The sequence below is a fragment of the Temnothorax longispinosus genome, chromosome 4 (genome assembly GCF_030848805.1).
Source record: "Temnothorax longispinosus isolate EJ_2023e chromosome 4, Tlon_JGU_v1, whole genome shotgun sequence".
NCBI lineage: Eukaryota > Metazoa > Arthropoda > Insecta > Hymenoptera > Formicidae > Temnothorax > Temnothorax longispinosus.
In genome coordinates this window covers 10,314,266-10,338,045 of record NC_092361.1, presented here as the reverse complement: position 1 = coordinate 10,338,045, position 23,780 = coordinate 10,314,266, and the positions used below count along the sequence as shown (strand labels likewise).

At 40.4% G+C, this 23,780-nt stretch overlaps 1 protein-coding gene and 1 pseudogene across 1 annotated transcript in view; one reads left to right on the top strand and one right to left on the bottom strand.

Annotated features, from left to right (window-relative positions):
• The window catches only part of LOC139812081 (cilia- and flagella-associated protein 58), a 346,663-nt gene that overhangs the window by 66,056 nt on the left and 256,827 nt on the right, over positions 1-23,780 (top strand). The gene's annotated exons all lie outside the window — the stretch shown is intronic.
• On the bottom strand, positions 8,367-15,083 carry LOC139811423 (uncharacterized; annotated as a pseudogene).

The following is a 23,780-nucleotide window of genomic DNA, read 5'->3' as shown; positions in this document are numbered from 1 at the left end:
GATTAAAAATTGTTATTATCAATCTGGTAAAGAAAAATTCTCTACAACTTTTGTCTAGAACATTTTTTCGTGCGGTGAATAGCTTTTGAGTTACAACCGCAGAAAGAATGCAATTTTAGGAAAATTATTGGGGATATGCATTTCTATGGGAAAATGTCATATTTTGAGCTTTCATAAATCGAATTGTATAACAATTACGATGATTTTCGATTATTTACTTTATTAATAAATAGTAAATAACATATATTTAAATTAACTCATTTCCTCACCAACTTGCGGTTGATGACATGTTTTTTTTTAAGTGTTGTTATGATGTAATCAAAGGATGTCACTGCAATCATATTTGTTTTGATGGTCCGGGTTGGTCATTAAATTCTTCGATCGTTGTCATTATCCTCGTCTACTTCAATGTCTTTCTCTGTTTCACGCAGTACTGTTTTACGTCCAACCCCAGAATTCGAATAAGAAAAATTGAGAAGCAAAGGAAAGGCTAACCAGAGGGGTAGTAGCTCAGGAAAATTAGACGAAAAAATAACAAATCTGCGGAAAAATTTGCACCCAGCTGAATGTTTGTATATACCTTTATTTTGTCGTTATAAACAATATGTGAAAAGTCCCCATTGATGTGACCCCTGCTAAAAATTTTACAGAGGGTCAAAGGTAAACAAAACCACTACTAATGGAGTACGCTTTCTTTTGGCGATGTATGGCGCTTGACATAATGAAGAATCAATAGACGGAGATAATGTTATTTCCGGGGCCCTTCAATTTGATAGGTGTATTTGATAGATCTTTCGCTGAGAAAAAGAATGCCGCAAACCGCAATGCGCTACGATGCATAGTTTTTGAGATATCGATTTTTAAATGTAATAATAGCAATATTGTTGTATGGTATTGTTACATCCTATAGACTCCACAATTTCCCTTTTTCACGGAAACCTCTTAAAAATTTAGAGTAGCTTTTAAGATTAAAATCAGAACCGAGCATTAGCGGTTGTCCATCGGCAAGTGAGTTATGATCTCGACGCTATTTCCTATTTTTTTCTTTATGTTTGCTAAACGAGCTGAGAAATCGAGAGAAAACTTCCAGACGACAAAATCCAAACAGACAAAGCATATATGACTACGTTTTGTCAATTTTGTCTGGCCCACTACTATAAAACACGGCGACATGACGCGCCAAAGGGGCCTTAATCCCAGATGGAGTTTGCCGAAAATCTGTATTGCATCGCGCGACTAGCTCAAAATTGCCCGCGCAATGTTCCGACAAACAGAAACGAGGTCTAAAACGTGCTAGAAATCTTGTAAGGGCACGTGGCGGAAGTTTCTGTTTGCAATAAAACTACAATTAAGATTAGATGGAATGCATTTGTCTGTCGGTACTGAAAACAGGGTCGCAAGATAAACTAAGAACCCAGAGCCCTAATAAAAGAGAAATCAACAATAATAAAGAAGAAAATGGATGCGTCACTGAAAGAATCGATAACTTAGACCTCCAAAATAAAACGGTGGGGGTGGGCCTTACGACAAAACTCGTCAATGGACAACCGTAAAAATAGATAATTATGTTTACCTCGCCAAGGGATAGGCGAAAAACCGAAAGTTACGTCACGATCGGAAGAGAACTCCACCAATAAAATTATATTAAAAAATAATCCCGCCTCCTTAATTCTGTATAAAAATCGCGACTTTACGCACTTGGAGACACTTCCGACCCGGCACGAGACAGTTCACTTCTGAGTCCGCACACTCACCCCAGTTTTCACTTACCTATTAAAACCAATTTTCTGTTGTTCGCCAACCTAAAGTATCGCGAGTAAATTCTGTGCGCGCTAAATGCCACGAATCACCCTTACTAGCGACTCGGCGAGCACCAGCGCCTGACAGAAATATACATATATATATATATATATATATATATATATATATATATATATATATATATATTACGTATACATATATATATATATATTCCAACAAATAGTAAGTCCTAAATATTCGCTCACTTTAACTTTCAATTGCCTGCACACGTATAAATGTATATAAGTCGTATCATAATAGCCATTCTATTCCTGTCTCGAATAATTTTGGCGTTCTCCAATTGTTATAATTCCTCTCGAAATTGCTCTAGCGTTACTTGCTCAGAGTAATTATCGAATCCTTTATCTTAGCGACAACACGGTCAAGGCACTCATCTACCGGCCTGTAATTCTGCTTCTCACGACTCAACTGTAATCCCCCAAGCATTATCTGCTCAGAGAATTTTCAGTTTTCTTGTTCTAGCGATATTCGCTCAGGACCTCCCGTTAATTCTCAATTCTCCCTCTTAATTACCTTAGCGTCATTTGATCAAGATAATTAAGAATCCTTAGAGTGCCATTACATGGAGCGCGGAAACGCCGAAGACAAAATTTACTATATTTCCGTCGATCCGTTCCGTCTGTTTTGAATGCCTTGTATTACATGGAGCACATTTTGAGCGGAAAAGCGGAACGGAGAATTATAAAATATTAATTTTTAACGGTATTTATTGATTAAAATGTTTGTATTCAATAGATAAGCTGAAAAGATAAGCATATTAATAAAAATTGCAATGAATTAAGTGAACACAATTTTAAGAAATGAATACAAATGTCTATTTGTCACTATACTGTTCCGCTTTTCCGCGCAAATTGTGCTCCATGTAATATAAGGAGAAACAAGCTCGCGAAACGAACGCGTCAAAATCCGTTGTCAACGCGGATACAGTATACTCCATCAAATTTCGGAGCTGTCTAATCACATTGAAAAAGAAAGCTTTTACATACTTCGATTACTTTATTATTTTATAAAAGTGGCAGTATAAAGTATTATAGATCCAAACATCATGTTGATGGTTATTATGAAGTATCTTATGCAAGCCAGGGTACATACATACACGATAATAGCGGATTCCGTTTTTTCGTTCAAACGTGCAGGACTCAACTCGCAGAAACGCGGAATCTAGTTACTATTCTGTTCCGCGTTTCCGCGTTTCCGCGCTCCATGTAATGGCACCCTTACTCCTAGCGATATTTGCTCAGGACCTCCCGTCAACTCTAAATTCTCTCGCTTAAGGGGACATATACACCTAGAATAATCAAAAAAATCGTTTTTTCAATTTTTGCATTTTCTTGAAGCTTAGGATCTGAAGAATATGTGGTAAAAATTTCAAGTAAATATTTCAAGAAATAACAAAGTTATGGCAGAAAGAGTGCACGCCTTTGTTGGACGTGCGCCGCGCACGTTTCTCAAACTGGTACCCAAAGCATCTCGAAAACCACTGAACCGATTACCTTGAATTTTTGATTTAACAAAAAGACTTCAATTTATCAACAATTTACTGCTTTAAATGTTGTGTTTTGATAAAGAAGCGATTTTTTCGCGAAATAAAGTATTCTCTGCTTTAACAAAAAGACTTCAATTTATCAACAATTTACTGCTTTAAATGTTGTGTTTTGGTAAAGCAGCGACTTTCTCGCGAAATAAAGTATTCTCTGTTTAAAAAAAAAAACGTAATATTAGTCGTTTATGCCTCTCAGTACTTAAAATAATTGCTATATTTTTCAAACTTTTTTTGTTAATAATTTTTTAATAAAAAACAACCGCCGGCTAAAAACTTCTAAAGGTCACTCAAAAGGGTGACTTTGACAACATATGTCAAGATCAAGGTCATTGGCGAGTGGGGTCTTTTTGTAAATAATTACCATTTTTGTTTAAAAAACGGTATCATTTTAATGAAAAAATACCGCAATTTTTGAAGTGAAATTTCTTTAGGCACGGTAGTGAGTTCGATTCGCGACACGAAATCACGAATTTCGCGACACGAAAATTTCGGGACACGAAAAGTGTAACGAAAATTCGACCAATAGACGTACGGCGTTGGCGAGACGGCTCCTTCTTCTGGCACGGTAGTAGTTCGATTATGCGACACGGAAAAGCGACACGAATTTCGCGACACAAAAAGTGTAACAAAAATTCGACCAATAGGCTTTTAACTACCCGGGAAAAAAGATTATATATAATTATATATAATGCAATTACATATGAATTTTGTCTCTATATGATCATATATAATTATATATTATATATAATCATATATGAACATATATAATATTATATATGTAAATAAATATATATAAATATATATAATTATATATATGACCATATATATAATTAATATATATATTAAAAAAGAACTGTTAACTTTTCGATAATAAAGCATTAATAAATTAAGATGTATATATTTTTAAAAGCTGTAGAATTAAAAATGAAATGATTTATATAATCATATATAATCATTTCAAATTGTATATCAAACATTTATATATTTAAGTGAAACTTCTTTAGGCACGGTAGTGAGTTCGATTCGCGACACGAAATCACGAATTTCGCGACACGAAAAGTGTAGCGAAAATTCGACTAATAGGCGTACGACATTGGCGAGACGGCTCCTTCTTTTTGAAATAATGGCTTCCTTATATCCATTAACTAATGTATAAATTACTAATGAATAAATTGTGACATATTCTTGGTAAAATTGCACAATGCTTTCGACTTTTCACGCAAACCGAGGTTCACCCTCACCCCCCTGCTTGCGGGGGAGGGGCGGTAGCCCCTCCCCCGTCTACGTGTGTACTGTTTCTCTCTCTCTCTCTCTCTTTCTCTCTCTCTCTCTTTCTTACTGCTAATTATGTGTATATGTTACGGGAAATATGATAAATTGGGCATTATGCATAATTCCCAATTTGTTCGGTCAAAATGATTAATAGAGAAGAATTAATCTTCGGTTATTATGCATATTTCCCAATGCTAAATGGTCATTTTGATAAATCACTTTATTTGAGTTGAATTTCCCGGCAATCTTAAGCCCCTTGCACAATAGGCAATAGCGATGCAAGGTACTATATGGGTTTACAACTTTCCACGCGTGCAAAGTCCACGCATGTATTTTAAAGGCACACTATGTGTCTAGTATAGTGAAGCCCCCCGCAGGGGGACTTTTCACGCGTGGAAAGTTGTAAACCCATGTGACAACTCGTCTCGCGTAAAAAATGTATGCGTGGAGGCAGTAGGTTTCGCCCCCCTGCATTAAACTAGACACATAGTGTGCCTTCAATGTATATGCGTGGATTTTCTACGCGTGGAAAGTTATTGTAAACCCATATAGCACCTCGCATCGCTATTGCCTATTGTGCAAGGGGCTTAAGATTGCCGGGAAAATCAACTCAAATAAGGTGATTTATCAAAATGACCATTTAGCATTGGGAAATATGCATAATGACCGGGAAATTTGATTAATTTGAACATTTTTGTTTTATTATTCAAATGTCCCAAAAGAAGCGGGAATTATGCATATTGCCCGGCCATTATGCATAATTCCCGAATTAATCAAATTGCCCGTAACATATATATTATTATACTACGTGATAGATTATATAAATTGATATCTCAAAAACTGTGCATTGTAACGCCTTGTGGTTTGCGGCATTCTTTTTCTCAGCGAAAGATTTATCAAATACACCTATCAAATTGAGGGGCCCCGGAAATAACATTCTTGCCCAATAGACACATTTAAATATTATTGTTTTGCTAAATAAACGCTGCTTATTAAGGCAGTGAAATTATCTACTCTTTCACCAACATCTCAGTCGGCATAGCATTTTTCGATTGCATCAGGTGCTACGTTGAGGCAAGACTGGCAACGGCAATGTCCACACACTGCTGAACATTTTAAATCAATTTTTCTGCAGCCACAGTTGAATCCGCAACTTTTCCAGCAGTTGCAAAAAAATGGAGTTTAACAGAGTGTCCGGAACAGATGGTAGCAAAGATGGAATCAATTCTGAAATATCATTCCTCCTTATCCATTCTCAGTTTTCAAAATTGAGATCGTTCTTCGAGCCATGTTTGCACTTGATAGTACACCTGATATAAATGCTGTTGAGCACCAGAGGTGGTCACCAGAGGAGGGTCAGCCGGTGCTCAACAGCATTTATATCAGGTGTACTATCAAGTGCAAACATGGCTCGAAAAACGATCTCAATTCTGAAAACTGAGAATGGATAAGGAGGAATGATATTTCAGAACCAATTCCATCTTTGCTACCATCTGTTCCGGACACTCTGTTAAACTCCATTTTTTTGCAACTGCTGGAAAAGTTGCGGATTCAACTGTGGCTGCAGAAAAATTGGTTTAAAATGTTCAGCAGTGTGTGGACATTGCCGTTGCCAGTCTTGCCTCAACGCAGCACCTGATGCAATCGAAAAATGCTATGCCGACTGCAGCTACAAAGATGTACATCCTGCAGATTTCTTGGCGGAAGCCATGGAAATTGAAGAAATTATGGATATCGACCCAACGGAGGGAATTGAAGAAGAAGTACTTAATTGTTTTATTTCTCTCAGAAAAACAGTAAATTAGGCCTACTGGGAACATCACATAACAAAAAACGCGCCTAGCACTGTATCTTTGAAATGGTGTGGAAAAAAATGTATTATCTCTGAAACGTATGAGTTAAATTTTGTAAACCACAGGACACGCGAAAACGATTGATCCTACAAAAAACTTATAAAAGTTTTTTGTAGAGAATTTTATAAGCTACAAATTTTGTAATAACTATTTTTGCCGTAGGACTAATGAATAAAAAAATATTAGCGAAAAACTGTTTTCTTTTCTTACCTTTAACCCTCTAAAATTTTTAGCAGGGGTCACATCGATGGGGACTTCTCACATATTGTTTATAACGACGAAATATAGGTCTATGCAAAAATTCAGCTGGGTGCAAATTTTTCCGCAGATGAATCCTAATTTTCCTGGGCTATAGGGGTACGGAAGGACGCAAGCAGATATTTATTCTGTCTCTTGCAGGTACAGGCATTGAAGCGCGTAGTGCGAGCCAAACGCACTTTCGATGGCTCAAGATGGGTCAACGTCCGTAAGGATGCTAGGACGCCTTCCGTGAGCGCTGCGATCATCGCACAGTGGGCCAAATTGTTAAAAACGCGGCCAAAATTCATTTTTCGCGATTTTTTAAATATGTATTTTTAATTACTAAGTCTTATATGACATTTCAGAGATATGATTTTACTATAACATTTAATCTAAGTTATTTGTTCATAGAAAATATACGGTTGTTAATAAAGTAAGGAATCCAGCATTTTATATTTTAGATAGATAGCTGATACATATAAAATTTGAAATGTTGCTATATAGTAGATACGTAGCAATACGTATAAATCATCAGGGTAAACCTTGACAAAAGGGGACCCTCCCCTTTAATTTTTCCTTGACCTTGACCTTGACATATGTTGTCAAGGTCGCCCTCCTAAGTGACCTTCAGAAGGTTTTAGCCCGCGCTCGTTTTTTTATTAAAAAGTTATTAACAAAAAAAGTTTGAAAAATAGGATATAAATTTTTGATACCGTATTGCGGTATTTATATAGAATAGCTACTGCACCTCAAAAATTAATAAAAATAGGCTCATTCAACGCATTTTGGCACGAAATGAAAGAATCTGGCAGAAAAATGCGGCGGTCTGCTCTGCAAAGCGAGATATTTAGCGTTAAAGTTGACGATTCTTAGATTAGAAATCCTGTCATACCGACTTGATGTAGCGATCGTGAACATGCCCCGCGGCCACACGCGCATACTCTGTCAGCTCTGTGGCCACAAGCGCAGCGACGTACCTTAACGCACTCAATTTCAGATTATTATTTGCAACCTCCAAATGTATTCAGTCGAGCAAATATATAATAATCCGTGGCTCTTGGTACTTGATGTTGTTGGCGATGCGAAAACATGACCCAAATTTATTCGGAAGATATTTTGGGAGAAAAATTTTAAAGATCATAATAGAATAATCACTGTGAATTTTGCAATTTTAAATCACATTTCGGAAGATTTTTTGCACGATATCCTAAGTTTTACATTGAGAAGCGCATACCCAGAAGAGAGGAAACGGAATATTAAGGATAGATTCCGTTATTTAAATCACGAGGTACTTAATTTTAATTGATAATTATATGATCAAATAAGTATTATTGTTTTTTATACTTTGTAGGAATTCGGGCAAATTTGTCGCAGCAAAGTATACATAGCTACAGCGTTTATTAAAAAAAAATGTTGGATTTAAATTTCAACCCAATGCATAAATAATAAAAATTAATTTATTTAAATATCTAATATATATATCATGTTAATAGAATAAAGATTATTAATTAAAATATGAAATAAAAATTGACTTAGACTTCACAACGGGATACATCAAACATTAATTGTGAGAAATGCGGATGTTGCAACACAGTTTTCTTATTATTCCGATGTCGAAATGTGTCTCCAAATGTGAATTAATCTGCTTGCCCGGCCTCGACAGTAGACAGTGGAGGATACATTTGAGCGATGACGTCGAAGAAGATTTTTATTCTCTCAGCCCTAGGATGAGCGTGTTTGAATAAAAATTCGAATAAATATCCCTCGACATGATACGATCGAGTCCCGTACTTTGGAATATTTGCTCGAACTTCTCTTCAAACACGTTCAATGTGCTGAGTATGGGCGCCTATAAATTAAAAAGTATTTATTTTAACATTGTTTTGTTAGTTAGTGTGGATCTGGTAGGACAAGGGTGATTTTCGGAAGCACTACACTTCTTGCTGAGTACAAAAACTTTATTTATACAAAAAAATCGCTTTAACTGATATCGCGAGGCGTACCGGTAGGAAATCTTACGTGAGACGGACTACATTCGCGATGCGTACCGCTCGGAATATTTGGTGAGACTAACTGTCCCCCTTAAGTGGCAACTCAGAGCTCCATCTCTCGGAGAGAAACAAACTAAAATCAAAACTATGCGACTCTAAAACTATTCGATTGCAACCATGCCGGCCGCCTTGAAATGACGATTTCAACATAAAGATTAATCATTATCCATCGGAAGGATACAAGTTTTTGCTATGCTACGTTTATAAGTTCCATGCGCGGTGCGAACTGATACAACTCGCGTTAAACCATCGCGCCCCGGGTAGGTCTCTACTATTCGCCCCAGCAACCATTTCAATGGAGGGACATTGTCTTCCTTCAGCAACACCATCGATCCTGGCTGGATATAGGGCTGCACCGTCGTCCACTTCTTCAGAGATTGGAGTTCGCTAAGGTACTCGTTGGACCATCGTCTCCAAAACTCTTGCACCGTGCGTTGGATAAGTTGCCATCGGGATAATCTGTTTAGCTTTAGTTCGGTTAGATCGGGTTCTATGATTGAGTTTAATGGAGCACCTATTAAAAAGTGCCCAGGAGTTAAAGGTTCGAGATCAGAGGGATCGGAGGACATGGGAGAGAGGGGTCTGGAATTTAGGCAGGCTTCAATTTGTGTCACGACAGTTCCCAGTTCTTCTGTCGTGAATGAGGCTGTTCCGAGAGCTCTGCGCATGTGATGCTTAGCTGCCTTTACCGCCGACTCCCACAGGCCACCAAAGTGTGGAGAATTAGGAGGGATCATATGCCAAGTGATGCCCTCATTTGCGCAGAATCGCTGTACGATCTCCTGGTGTTCTGTATTTTGGAATAGTTCATAAAGCTCCTGGAGTGCGCGATTGCCTCCAACGAAATTCGTGGCATTGTCGCTGAATATATCCGTGCATCGACCTCGCCTAGCGACAAATCTTCTCAATGCTGCCAAAAATGCATCCGTGGTAAGGTCGTTGACTATTTCCATGTGAACCGCCTTGGTGGCGAAACACACAAATACGCAAACGTATGTTTTGAGGATTGCCTTGCTCCGAATCCTTGGTTTACAGTTGAACGGGCCACAGAAATCAATGCCTACTCGGAGAAATGGTCGAGCTGGCTGTACTCTGGCTGCTGGTAATTGGCCCATCACTTGCTCCGCTATGATAGGTTTCGCCCGGAAACAGCGCACGCAGTTATGCACCGTTTTTCGACACAAGTTGCGTCCGTCGATGATCCAAAATTGCTGCCGCAGGGTGTATAGTAAGGCTTGAGGTCCCGCGTGCAGGTTTGCTTTATGATAGTGTCGAGCGATTAGTCTACTTAGTTTATTTTTCGCATGTAGCAGCATCGGATGACGCTGATTATCTTCCAGATCGGAGTTCTGGAGTCGACCTCCTACACGAAGAATGTGATGTTCATCGAGGTAGGGACGAAGGGACTGCACTCTGCCCTTGTAATCAGTAGTACCGTATTCTCGTAATTTCTTGATGTCCTGAGCGAAGTCCTCAGATTGTGCAGCTCGTATCAATCCCAGCAAGGCCTCATTCAATTCAGAGGCTGATAGAGGGCCATAGTCTCCGCAACGTTTTCGTGTAGCTCGAGTAATTCATCACGGGATCCGCTACCGTCGCTATGCAAGATACGTTGATGGCTTTTTTCAATTCCTCGTCAGTCTGGTCGTTGGATTCCGTCCGCCCTAGCCATAGGGATGGCCATTCGGATTCTTCGTACTTTAGGAAGGCAGGCCCGTGAAACCAATTATCTGCCTTACTGAGAGCCTCTGGTAGAAGGCCCCGAGATACCAAGTCCGCTGGGTTCAGTTCGCCTGGAACGTGTCTCCATTGCTCCGGCGTGCTCAATTCTTGTATGCGGGCAATCCTATTTGCCACGTAGGTTGTATAGCAACTTGATTGCGATCGAATACGATATAGAGTAATTGTTGAATCCGTCCAGAGGCAGATGAGTCGATAGACCAATGCTATTGCGCCGGTCACCTTCGCGGCGAGCTCCGCTAGTAGGAGCGCGGCTTGAAGTTCCAGTCTTGGAATGGTAGTCTTCTTCAGCGGCGCGACTCTAGATTTAGCGCACAAAAGATTTATGGTGTAGTTGCCAATTTGATCAAGAGCCCTTAGATAAATGCAACATCCGAAACCGAGCTCAGACGCGTCCCCGAATCCATGAAGTTCCAGTGCGACGGCATTCGGAGGGAGAGCACATTTTAGTATTTTGATTTCCACTAAACCATTGAGCTGCTTGCGGAAAGTTATCCATTTTTCTTGTAATGGTTCTGGTAGAGGGTCGTCCCATTGGAGATCTGTAATCTTCCACAATTCTTGCATTAACACCTTGGCCCAGAATACCAATGGTGCGCAGAGTCCAAGAGGATCGTAAAGTTTAGCTATTTCAGACAGGATCATTCTCTTCGAGTAGTTGTGGCGTTCCTCGACCTTGTCCCACGTTAGTACGAATTGATCGTCTCCAGTTTGCCAGATCAGTCCTAGTGTGCGAGTTTGATCAGCCTTGGGAAAGGCAACGCTGCTTGCAGGGTTCGTAGACACCTCGTTGCAATTGGATGCCCACTTGTGTAGTTCGAATCCGCCTCGCCGCATGAGAGATTGTAATTGTTGCTGCAAATCCTTAAGTCGCTGAATCGTCGACGCTCCCGTTGTGACGTCGTCAACGTAAGAATCTTCAATCACTGCGCGAGCGGCCTCAGGGAAATCCTTCATTTCATCTTCGGCTAATTGTTGTACCGTCTGGGTTGCTAAAAACTGAGCGTCGGCCTCTCCGTATGTCACAGTGTTAAGCTGATAACTGAGAATCTCCGCAAGAAAATTAGGACGCCACCAAATGCGTTGTAAACATCTTTAATCCTTGTGTATTTCTATCTGCCTGTACATCTTAATGATGTCGGCCGTCAGTGCGTATATGTAAGTTCTGAAACGAAGAATTACGGTAAATAGGTCTGATTGTATCGTGGGACCTACCTTCAGAACGTCGTTAAGTGATAGATGTGGTTCTATCTTAAACGAGGCATTAAAAACCATTCGTAGTTTTGTAGTAGTACTACTGGGCTTAAGAACGTGGTGATGCGGCAAGTAGTATTGCACCGCCTCTGGCTCAGAATCAGATGTCTCGTTTACCGGCTCCATGTGCTTTAAGTCGATGTATTCTTGCATGAAGTCGTGGTACAATTTCTGTATTTCAGGTTCTCTTCGTAATCGTTGCTCCAACCGAAGAAACTGCTGCAATGCTGCCATCTTGGTATCGGAGAGATTCGTGATCTCCGGCTTCGTAGGGTGTGACACGGAGTATCTTCCGTCCGGCTTTCTCACCGTTGTTTGCTTGTAATGTAGCTTGCACTCCCTTTCTTCGAGTGATAATGCCCGATCCTTGATCACTTCCTCTTGCAACCAGAATCTTTGTATTTGCTCGTTCAAATTATTCACCGTACATGCAAGTGACACTGTTAGTTTCGGCTGGCGATTTAGCTCCAGAATTCGTCCTCCTATTATGTGACCTAGGACCGTGCCATGTAGTTTTGGAAATCCATGCTTCATTGCGATTTGATCTCCCGTGAATAGATCCCAGAAAATATCGGCTCCAATTAGCAAGTCAATCTTGGAGGGCGTGTGAAATTGCGGATCAGCCAATTGAACGGTCGTCGGAATCTGCATAGCATCCTCGATGGGGCAGATCGGCATATTCTGAGTGATGTGTTCTGTAACTAGCAGTTCAATAGGTGTTCTAAAAAACGAGATGCGTGATCCTATAGTTGTGCGCACAATAATATGTGCCCGTGTTTGAGCATCATTCAATCCAGTTACTTGAAGGTTAACCCTTCTTCCCTTCAGTCGCAACGTTTGATACATGCGTGTAGTTATAAAGCTGTTTTGAGAGCACCCGTCAAGGAGTGCTCGAGCTAGATGCTCCTGTCCACTAGAATCATAAATTTTGATTATCGCAGTAGCTAGTAATACTTGCTTGACTTTAGGTTCCGGACGAACATTCAAATTGCAAGTCGTTGTCGATGAGCTCACGTTAGCTTCTTGTTTACTTCCGTTAGACGAGGCATCCTTTGTGTCGATCGCGTTTGGCTGTGTCGGAGACTCGAGCGCGTTTGTCTTCAAATGGAGCAGCGTGTGATGTCGCCTTTGACAGATTCGGCAGCCTCCGGATTTGCAATCTATCGCACGATGTGAACTGCCTAAACAATTAATGCAGAGATTTAATTTACGCGCTGCCGCTATTCTTTGATTTACCGGCAGGTCCGTTAGCTTTTTGCACTTGAACACTGAATGCTCCGCTTGACAGATGCCACACATAACCTTTGATGTAGCTACAAAGGCCTTACTGGACCTTTCCGGTTTCGCGCGCGCACTTGTCGCAATTGCCTCTAACACGCGCACTCGTTCTTCTAGCACTGTCATGATTTCCTCGAAGGTTTGTATTCTGTCGGTCGGAGCCTTTGATTCGATCTCCTTTCTTGACGCTGCATCGAGTTTAGTCGTAATATGATACGTGAGAAACGCATCCCACTTGTCAACCGGTTGCTTGAGAGCCTTCAAGGCATGATAGTTTCGCCGCACTCCGTCGATCAGAGTCTGCAAGGATGATGCGGAGTCTTCTTGTGTTATCTTCAAATCGTAGAGATTCTTGATGTGTTTCTTTATAATGCGAGCTTCGTTATCGTAATGCTGCGTCAGCTGCTGCCACGCGATGGCATAGTTTTCGGCGGTGAGCGGAAGTTCGACGTATTGCCTCGCCGATCCCGCGCTTACGTATGACTGTAAGTAATAGAACCGCTGTGTGTCGTTCAATCGCACATTGTTTTGGATAAGCTCCGTAAATATATTCTTGAAAGTCAACCAGTTCTCCCATTCACCGTCGAATGGGGTTAGTTTGATCTCGGGAAGTTTGACAGATGCAGTCGTCGGTGTGTTTGATGACTGGCTTCGTTGCGCGGCGTTGGATGGCGCTGCGGCTGCGGTCGCCTGTTGCGCCGCTCGAGTTCGTGCTTGCAACAAGCGGAGGGACGACTCGGTCTTAAGATGGCCGTCTTCGAAATCGCCCCGTTCCTTCTGTTGCTCGTCGGCAGATACGCCATCTTGTTCGTCGATTTGGTCCTGTATCTGCGAGAAATCCTTGAGATGTCGATCCAGTGCGCTTAAAAACGTATCGATCTCGTGTTCCGTTGATTCGGAAATGACGCACGTTTGCATCCATCGGTTTATGGAAGTAACGCGCCCTTTTATGTACGCCCGCTTTCTTACGAGCTTCTCGAACGCCGACATTTTGCTTGACCGTTACGTGAGGCCAACAACGACGCGACCTTTCGGCTTGACGGAATTATGCTCGTCTAATCACGCGAAAACTGTTCTCACCGCGCACGTATACTCGTCTTTCGTCTTTGTACACTCGGTCGTTCGCGACTCAAAAACCGATTTGCACGAGAAAACCGCGCCTCGCCCAGATCCGGCTCAAAGGACCAATGTTTTGTTAGTTAGTGTGGATCTGGTAGAACAAGGGTGATTTTCGGAAGCACTACACTTCTTGCTGAGTACAAAAACTTTATTTATACAAAAAAATCGCTTTAACTGATATCGCGAGGCGTACCGGTAGGAAATCTTACGTGAGACGGACTACATTCGCGATGCGTACCGCTCGGAATAATTGGTGAGACTAACTGTTCCCCTTAAGTGGCAACTCAGAGCTCCATCTCTCGGAGAGAAACAAACTAAAATCAAAACTATGCGACTCTAAAACTATTCGATTGCAACCAAACATATAGGTACTTTTGTAACTATCACATGTTTTGTCGTTACTTACCAGTATCTGGATAGACGAAGTTGTACGTGTGATTGACTGTCAGATGTTGGAAGCCCTCATTGTTAAGACAATTATAGGACTTCCAACAATCTGAAACAATCGTTGTTCCTGGCAGGATCCACTCCTTAATGCATGCCAGGAGCGTTTGTTCCGTACGATTCTCTACTGGCACAATAAAAATTTTCTTCGACTCTCGCTCGTATTCTCCAAATATCCAATTGCCTTTCAAAAGGCGACCACGGTTGTATTTACGATGGCCAATTTTTGCCTCGTCGATTTCAACGGTGCGTCCTGGACCTCCAAGTTTCTCACTGCACTTATGAGCCCAGTACGCACAGACCTGTAAATATAAAAAAAATAATAATAATAATATATGTAGATATTTAAAATTAGTGCATAAAATTAAAGTATATTACCTCGGGACAAAAACTGAACCAGTTGACAACCGTGTTGGGAGAAACACTAAGTTCTTCCTCGAGGTCTTCTTGTTGAGGAGGGCGTAGCATTAGGAAACTCGCTATAATCTTACAAATTGTAACGAGTTCCAAATTGCTGTTTCCAAACCAAGTGCCTACTTTAGCACTTTTAAAAAAATAACAGCATTTGGAGACACGTTTCTTTTTTGAAGAAGTTGCTGTAGCATATCTTCTTTGACATCGGAACAATAATGTCTCTTTATTAATAGTTAATTTTACACCGCAATTCTCACAATTAATTTTTGATGGCAACACACCGTGTTGAATTAAAAAATCCACTAATTTTTCATGACTCGCCATTAACTGTATAAATTTAAAAAACAACATTTCCTCTAGATTATTTTTATTACGATTCTTATTTTGCGTACGGGTGCATACGACCCATATCAGACATAGCATTGGCGCGCTTCATTTGTTTAAAATTTCGCGATTGTGTCGCTATATTTCGTCGGTATGACAGAGATTTCATAACTTGTCAAGTCGTCAAACATGTACTTTTCATATACCAACTATTCTCTGCTTTAACAAATTATTTCTGCTACAGATATTAAGCGTTGAAGTTAATGAAACAGAAATAATTTGTTAAAGCAGAGAATAGTTGGTATATGAAAAGTGTGGCGGTCAGCTGTCCGCCACGTGCGCGCGACCGTACATACGCTACACGAATAGTATGACGTATGACGGGAGGCGCGCGGCGCGCAACACGGATAGTAGCATAATATCGATCGGTGCGCGGCATGAGTATTGATCGGCGGGATAGTTCGGCGCGCACCGCTGCGCGGCATATCTCTCTCGTAAGTAAGGTTCGACATCGATCCCTATATAAAGGGCAGCTCAGCAGGGCCTCCCCAGCGATCTTTGAGAACACCAGTCAGGGCGTGCTACCTACCGGGGCCTCTGACATAATTCTCTTTTGGTACGAAGCGTTGCTCTACTTAGGGCCTTCGTAGATACGGAGCGTTGCTCTCCTCAGGGCCTTCGTCTATACCTGCTTTGCAGGGCGTTAACTATCTACGGTAAAGAGTCAACCGACACCCTGCCGCGGAAAGGTTTCCGGGGTCGTCGCGACCCAGCCCGTCGGGCAACTTCATATCCGGTGGAGACCAAGGCGTTGCCTTCTCCTACCACGGCTCCTGCTCCTGAGATCAAGGCGCTGCCTTCTTCATCTCTAACTCCTGCTCCTGAGACCAAGGCGCTGCCTTCTCTGACTACGGCCTCGGCTCCGACTCCTGTTCCTGTGACCAAGACGAAGTACCGCATCCTGATTACCAAGGTAGAAACTCTACCTCCTTGGAAACGTATCCTGCAGACCAAGTCCAAGCCGAAGTGGAAATTCACCCCGATTGCCAAGTGGGGTCATACTGACCCAGCAACACTGAAATCGGTGGAAATCAAGTCATCATCTATTCCAAGTCCGACTCCAGTCCTACCGAGCCCTACACCAGCTATAACTCCTGTTCCTGAGGCTACGACGCGGGATCCGATCCTAACCTCCAAGGTAGAGTTCTTCCTACTTTGGAAGCTCGTACCTATCTCTACCCCGGCTCCCAAGGACATACCGGCTCCTGAGATCCAGGCGAGGGACTCCATACCGATCTCCAGGATAGAAACCTTCCTATCGTGGAAACTCTATCCGATCGATATACCACCACGAGCTCCACGTGTCCGACGCCCACTTCATCCTATTGATCTGGAGAACTCTGTGGCAACTCAAACAGACTACATTTTTAAGACACCTACACGACCTCGATTTCTTCAGACCCGACTGAGTCCCATTCCGTCCACTCCGAAAGGCAAGCCTAGGACTCCCGGACGGAACCTGGTGGTCCCGCGAGAAATTATTTTCGAGAAGAAGAAATCAATTATTAAACAATTATTCAAAGAATAGTAATGCATATATTACACTACACAAGGATAACTTACACCAACACACACGACCATCTACACATTCATATAGAAGAGATATTTATTTTGTACAGAGAGCATGAATAAACCTAGCGAGATTATACCCAATTGAACGTTTCGTTATTTGTGGAAACGACGCACCTTAACCTAATCCTAACCTACAACCCCACAAAAAGCACATATTTATATATTAACTATTCTCTGCTTTAATACATTATTTTTGTTTCGTTAACTTCAACGCTTAATATTTGTAGCAGAAATAATTTGTTAAAGCAGAGAATAGTTGGTATATGAAAAGTACATATTTATATTTATGCATTATAAGTATGCATACGTTTAAAATTCGCACACTTTTGCATGCGCGTGCGGTCACGGAGCATGCGCATGTGGCCGCGGGGCATGTTCATGATCGCTACATCACGTCGGTATGACAGGATTTTTAACCTAAGAATCGTCAACTTTAACGCTAAATATCTCGTTTCGCAGGGCAGACCGCCGCATTTTTCTGCCAGATTCTTTCGTTTCGTGCCAAAATGCGTCGAATGAGCCTATTTTTATTAATTTTTGAGGTGCAGTAACTATTCTATATAAATACATCTATATAAATACCTATAATATCAATACCATTATATTATTATAATTATTGGGATGTTGTGTTATGTTTGTCAATATGTTTGTTTTCAATTACCTTATGACGGACTGTTACTTAACTAGCTGTTTCGGCGAAAGGACTACCTTAATGGATCGATCTTCTTGAAATCGGTGCCAAAATTTTACTAATTTTTGTTGATGATTTTGATGAGATTGGTACCGCATGAGATATTAAGTTAAATTTTTTTTTATTAAAATTTTTTTAATTCTTGGAGTATAAGTTTAATTTTTCATTAATGGATAATTTTTCAAAGGGTGAAAGCGCGCGAAGCGCGGGCAAAAAAAAAGAATAAATAAATTGATATTAGAACAGAAAGGCAACAAATGTAAAACTAAACCCGGTAGAGTTTTTAAATAAAATAGAAAAAGGAGGAACAGAAACAATATAAAATGAAAGAGTCAATAATGGCGGGTCAGCGGAAGGTGAAAACGCGCGAAGCGCGAGCAAAAATAAAATTTAAAGAATTCAATATAGGGGATTACGTTTTTGAAATATTTGACAATATGCTAATTTGCATCTATAATATTATCTATTATTTATTATTTATTATTTATTTAAAAAAAATTCGAAGATGTAGGTTAGAGTTTGAGGAGAAAGAATATCAAATTTGGTGCTCCTAATTAATGGATGAGTTTGAAGAGAGGGGGATAGATTTTGAGCCCGCGCTCCGCGCGGGCGAAAAATCTGATTATTTTAATAATAAAGAATTTATTTCTACTAATTATCAATTTGCAAAAGAAATTAATTCATTTTTACCTAAATACTAACTTTCACGAACTAGAAATTTTTTTCTGACAAATTACGAATTTTTTAAGTAATCTGTAATTCACTTTTACCTAAATATTATTAATTTTTATAAATATTATTTATTTTTATTAACTTCTTCTGATTTGCTAATTTAATAAAAATTTATTGTTATTTTGTAAATAATTAAATAATAAAAAATAAAAATTATTTTGCCGATCTCTGCTTAACACTACAAAATGCGTGATATCGGTACAAAATTACCTTTTTCAAAAAAGGTAAAAAAAAGGCGCCAAGTACACGCGATGTATTTTTTAAATTCAAAAATCTAACCCAAATGGTAGTTTAATTTCTCCTTAACAAAATTATTATATCACAAAATTATGTTACCTAACTCAACCCAAGTGACGTGTATTTCAAAAAAAGATGTAAAATTTTTATATATTGCTTTGAAAAATAATTGTTGTGCAATTACTTTTAAAAAATAAAATCCAACTGGTATATATCTTTGTGTTCCCATTAACGAATCTTCCTATTCCAACCCAAGTGGTAATAGCTTTTTAATTCTCCTTAACAAAATTATAATATGCGCAAACACGCAACAATACACAATAAACGCGAATTGACTCTGCCGGCCGCGTCAGAGCTTCCGAGGAGGGCTTTCCAACAAACATTCCGGGCGCTATCTCGGCCGGCCCCGCGACCACGCGTTTAACCAAAATGCAAAGGTAATCTAATCGGCATTTACAATAACGGGAATTGGTAGCCACAATTTAATCGATATAAACGGTAATCTAATCGATATCTGCAATCAGCAACATCGGGTCATGGCCGAGATCGAGCCCTTAATACCGCGGTAGTACCGGAACTGAGGTCTTACAGAATTGCTGCTCGCTACTGCTCGGATAAGTCAAGTAAAACATTCTTCCAGTAACCAGTACGGATTTCACAGTAACCATTACGATAAAGACCAATAATGATTTCGGTGCAATATTTTAACGAAAAAACAAAAATAATTTTTTTCTTTTTTATTTTTAAATAGTTTTTATTTTTTTATATATTTTTATAATTTAATTTGTATTTGTGGTTCCGCATATATTCTATTTTATTAATTAAAATTACGCACTGTTTTATAATTGTTACGTCCTGCGGACTCTACGATATCCCTTTTTCGCGGGAATTTTTATGCGCCTAAGATAGCCCTTAAGATTAGGATAAACAAACCGAGTACGGATGGTTATTGATCGGGGGGGGGGGGTGAGGTTAGGTCTGCTCACATTTCTTTTTTTTATGATCAAACTACCTATTTGCTTGAGCAACTAAAAGCAACCTCTCAGATGACAAATTACTAACAGACGGGGAATATGGTGACCAGATGCTCGTCAACCTCGTCTGGCCCATAACTATAAACCCGGCGACACGACGCGCAGAAAGGGGCCTTAATTCCAGACGGGGGATGATGGGGATCTGTATTATATCGCGCGACTCACTCAAAACTGGCCGTGCGATGTTCCGACAAACAGAAACGAAACCTAATACGTGCTTTTAGAAATCTTAAGAGCACGTGGCGAAAGTTTCTGTTTGCAATAAAACTGCACTTAAAATTGAGAAGTATGGATCGTCTGTCAACATAAAAACAGGGTCGCGAGATAAGCGAGGAACCCCAATAAAAGAGAAATTGGCGATAGCCGAAAAACAAATGCGTCACTGGAAGAACCGATGGGTTACACCCCCAATAAGATAGTGGGGACCCTACGAAGGGGCTCACCAATGGAAAACCGGAAAAATCGATAACCGTCTCTAGCTTCCTAGGATAGGCGAAACTTAAAATCTAGCTCTTGGGTGAGAAACATTTCGCCCAATAAGAAATCCCTTGAATAATAATCAGAAACATCCCGCCAACCGAAAATCTTTTAAACGAAAAACCTGACACACCCCACATGAAATCCACCCCTTCCATTCCTTACATTTTCCTATATAAATCCTGACATTGCGGCACTCTCTCTCTTCTTCTCGGACTTCAGTCTCTTGAACGACTTAAGCTTCAATCTCTGCAGTTAACCTCGGTCTTCTGTCGCTTAAGTGCTAATAGATCAAGTTGTGCGCGTTGAAATTACGAGTGATAATTCCACCAACCTACGCGGAGAATCACCAACCAATCGAGAGTTACCGGATCCTTCTAAGAGGTTTCTAAAGAACTTAAACTAGAACTCACCAAGTAATAAGTCGCAAACACACTCCTTTCTATTACCCTTATTTTCTTCTGTTCGGGAAGTCTCTCGGATCCATGTCCCTCAAATCCTCTAGCCCCTTTTTATTTCTCTACTACTCGGAATTAGCCGAATTATCGGAAGATTCAGAGTAATCTTCTTCTATTATTCACGGATTAGTTGATTCGTCGGCAGATTCGGAATAATCTCTTCTATTATTCACGGATTAGTCGATTCGTCGGCAGATTCGGAATAATCTCTTCTATTATTCACGGATTAGTCGATTCGTCGGCGGATTCAAAATAATCTCTTCTATTATTCACGGATTAGTCGATTCGTCTCGGCAGATTCGGAATAATCTCTTCTATTATTCACGGATAGTCGATTCGTCGGCAGATTTGGAATAATCTATTGCTTCGAGCTACCTGACTCGTCGGTGGACTCGAGGTATTGTTCTATCTCCCTAATCTCCAAAACCCGAGCTGACATCTCCGCAATTAGTGGGCTTAAATATTAACAATCCACTAATTTGTAGTGGATTCGGGTAGTCCCACCCCTAAGAGGTCGCTAACCGCCTCGAGACACATAAAGAATCGTCGGAACAGGCAGGCGCGAAGAGAGCTTGACTTCCCTCAAGAATCAGCCAACGTAGGTCCTCTGCGACTCGCCACTCCGCCGCCTCCGCCAACCCTTCCGGAAGAACCCTGTTCATCACAGGAAAATTGCCCCGTTATCGCACCTTCTCGCCCTGTTGTCTTACCGTCTCGCCCTATTGCCGAACATTCTCGCCCTGTTTGTCGCGTGGGCCCATTTCGCGTGGTCCCCGTCAACCCCGATCCCGCCCGTTTCCTAGAACCTCCCGGTTCCCCCTCCTCTTCCCGAAGTCCGTCCCCGACCTCCTCGACCGCCTCGACCGTTGTAAACCTCGAGGAAGTAGACGAACCCGAGGTGATAGACTTAGAATAATAATTACAAAATACATTTATTTATTTCTAATTCCCGATAAAAAATTTCATTAAATGTACATAATGTTCAACAACCGTCTACATAGACTCTCCTTTGTTTTCATATATATATATATATATATATATATATATATATATATATATATATATATATACATCTTACACTAACGCCTAGTTTATAATTATTTTTATATCAAATAACATTTTTTTTTATGTCAAATAAATATGAATACTTATGTTAAAGACATCTCCATTCTTTCTTTAATTTAAGACCTCACCCTCAGTACTTTCCTTCTCTCGAAATTGCACGAGGTCCGATCCCGAGTTAAAGGGATTAAATTCTCTGACTCGAAAAAGGACCGACGATCGCACCGCTCACGAAAGGCGTCCTAGCGTCTTTACGAACGTTGACCCTTCCTGAGTCATAAAAGTGCGCTCGGCTCGCGCCACGCGTCTCAGAGCGCGTACCTGCGAGCGACATTTGTAAGTATCTAGTTGCGTCCTTCCTCACCCCGACCCCTCTGGTTAGCCTTTCTACCCTAATCCCGGGGCTGGACGTAACACAATTTTTGAAAACACATTGACGGGAGACGGGATTCGAACTTAAGATTCCGGAATGACAGCCTAATACGCTAACGCTGAGCTAACAATCTATTCTACAATAACTATTATGAATCTCATATATCTCTCTAAACTGCTCTGAACTCGCGTAATAGAACGAATATGGAGAGACAACAGTAATGGTTACATAATTGCACATGATTGAATAATGGAACTTCTCAGTAATTATTTCTTTTTTATTATTTCTGTATAGATTCTTGTAACGGCTGATGCCGCACGGCCCGATCACGTGTAAGTAGCGTGTGCGAATTGTCGAACAGGTGGGAAATCGCCGAACCGCGGTATCCGAGACCGCGGTGAATATTCAGTGTCGCTTTAACAACCGCCGAATAAATATATCGATCGCTCTGAGTTGCCCGGTTATTAACGGTTTTACTTATTGTATCTTATTGCATTAAATATTATAAAATTGAACGTGGAGTGTATCCTAGAAATATTCGTAATTCGAAGCGCATGAAGAATATGAACGATCATTTATAAATTGACAAGTGTCCGCCGTCTGAGGTACGCGCGACCGGTGTGCGCATCGCGCTCAACGCTGTATTCCTATCCAGAATAAATTATTGTTACTAGCATTTTTGCATTTGTACATTCAATGGTACAACAATTTCTTTCAGACAGTATCGCTTACGATCTTAATCTTTAAATATTACTGTGTTTTTCAGCAAACATTACTTTTTTTAAGTAAGCATCTGTGTATTGAGATTAAAAGTTGAGAATGAACGAAAATTCAGAGACTATTTTTTGGCTCTCAGTGTAAGTATGTAGAGTGAATAACGGTATGCTTTATTTGTATCCTATAGCCCTTTAAAGGTATGATTTTTAAACTAAAACTCAAAAGAGCGCTTTTATTTTTTAGCGTATAACTCTTAAACTGCTAAAGTTTGTTGTGCCGTAACCGGGAGTTGGTGCTCAGGGCCGGCACAGGATTCAGAATTCCGGTTTGGAAGATAGATGCACACACATCGGAATGTTTCAAGAGATGTCACTTCGAAGATTTAACTAAACTTTACTTTCTCAAAGATTTAATTAAACTCTTGACGTTTAATAATGGTATATTTCTTCCTTTACAAAGCCCGAATAATTATTCTAAGTTTGATTGTACCAAATATGACCGCACGTTCGTTACAATCTTAAATGAGAGACTGCCTGCTTGATCTTCCTATTCGGCGGTATATAATGTCGGAATCGACATCCTGTTGCTAACTCGGGGGCTCCCGAGTTTAGCGTTGACTTCTCGTTGTCAGCGCTTTGCGCTGACCTTCGCATCAGCGCTTTCGGTGGTCCCGGAGTTGAACGCTCCTGGTTCCGATGTCGGTTTGCATCGGATGATCGATCGATCGTCCGATGCAATCGTCAGGTTTTTCGGCGGATTTCAGATTCGACTTTAGTCGCTAGAGTCGGATTACTTATAGGAGGCAACTCGCTGTTGCTAAGTACACTAATTGATCATTATTACGTTGTGCGCTCACAAGTTAGAGAAAAATGTTTCAAATAAAAGTTCAATGGTAAGTTAAAAAAATTTTATATTGCAATATTTTGCAAACTTTTTTTTTACATTTTTGTTTACATCACTTTGTACAGACCTTAACTTACCATTAAACTTTTATTTAAAACATTTTTCTCTTAA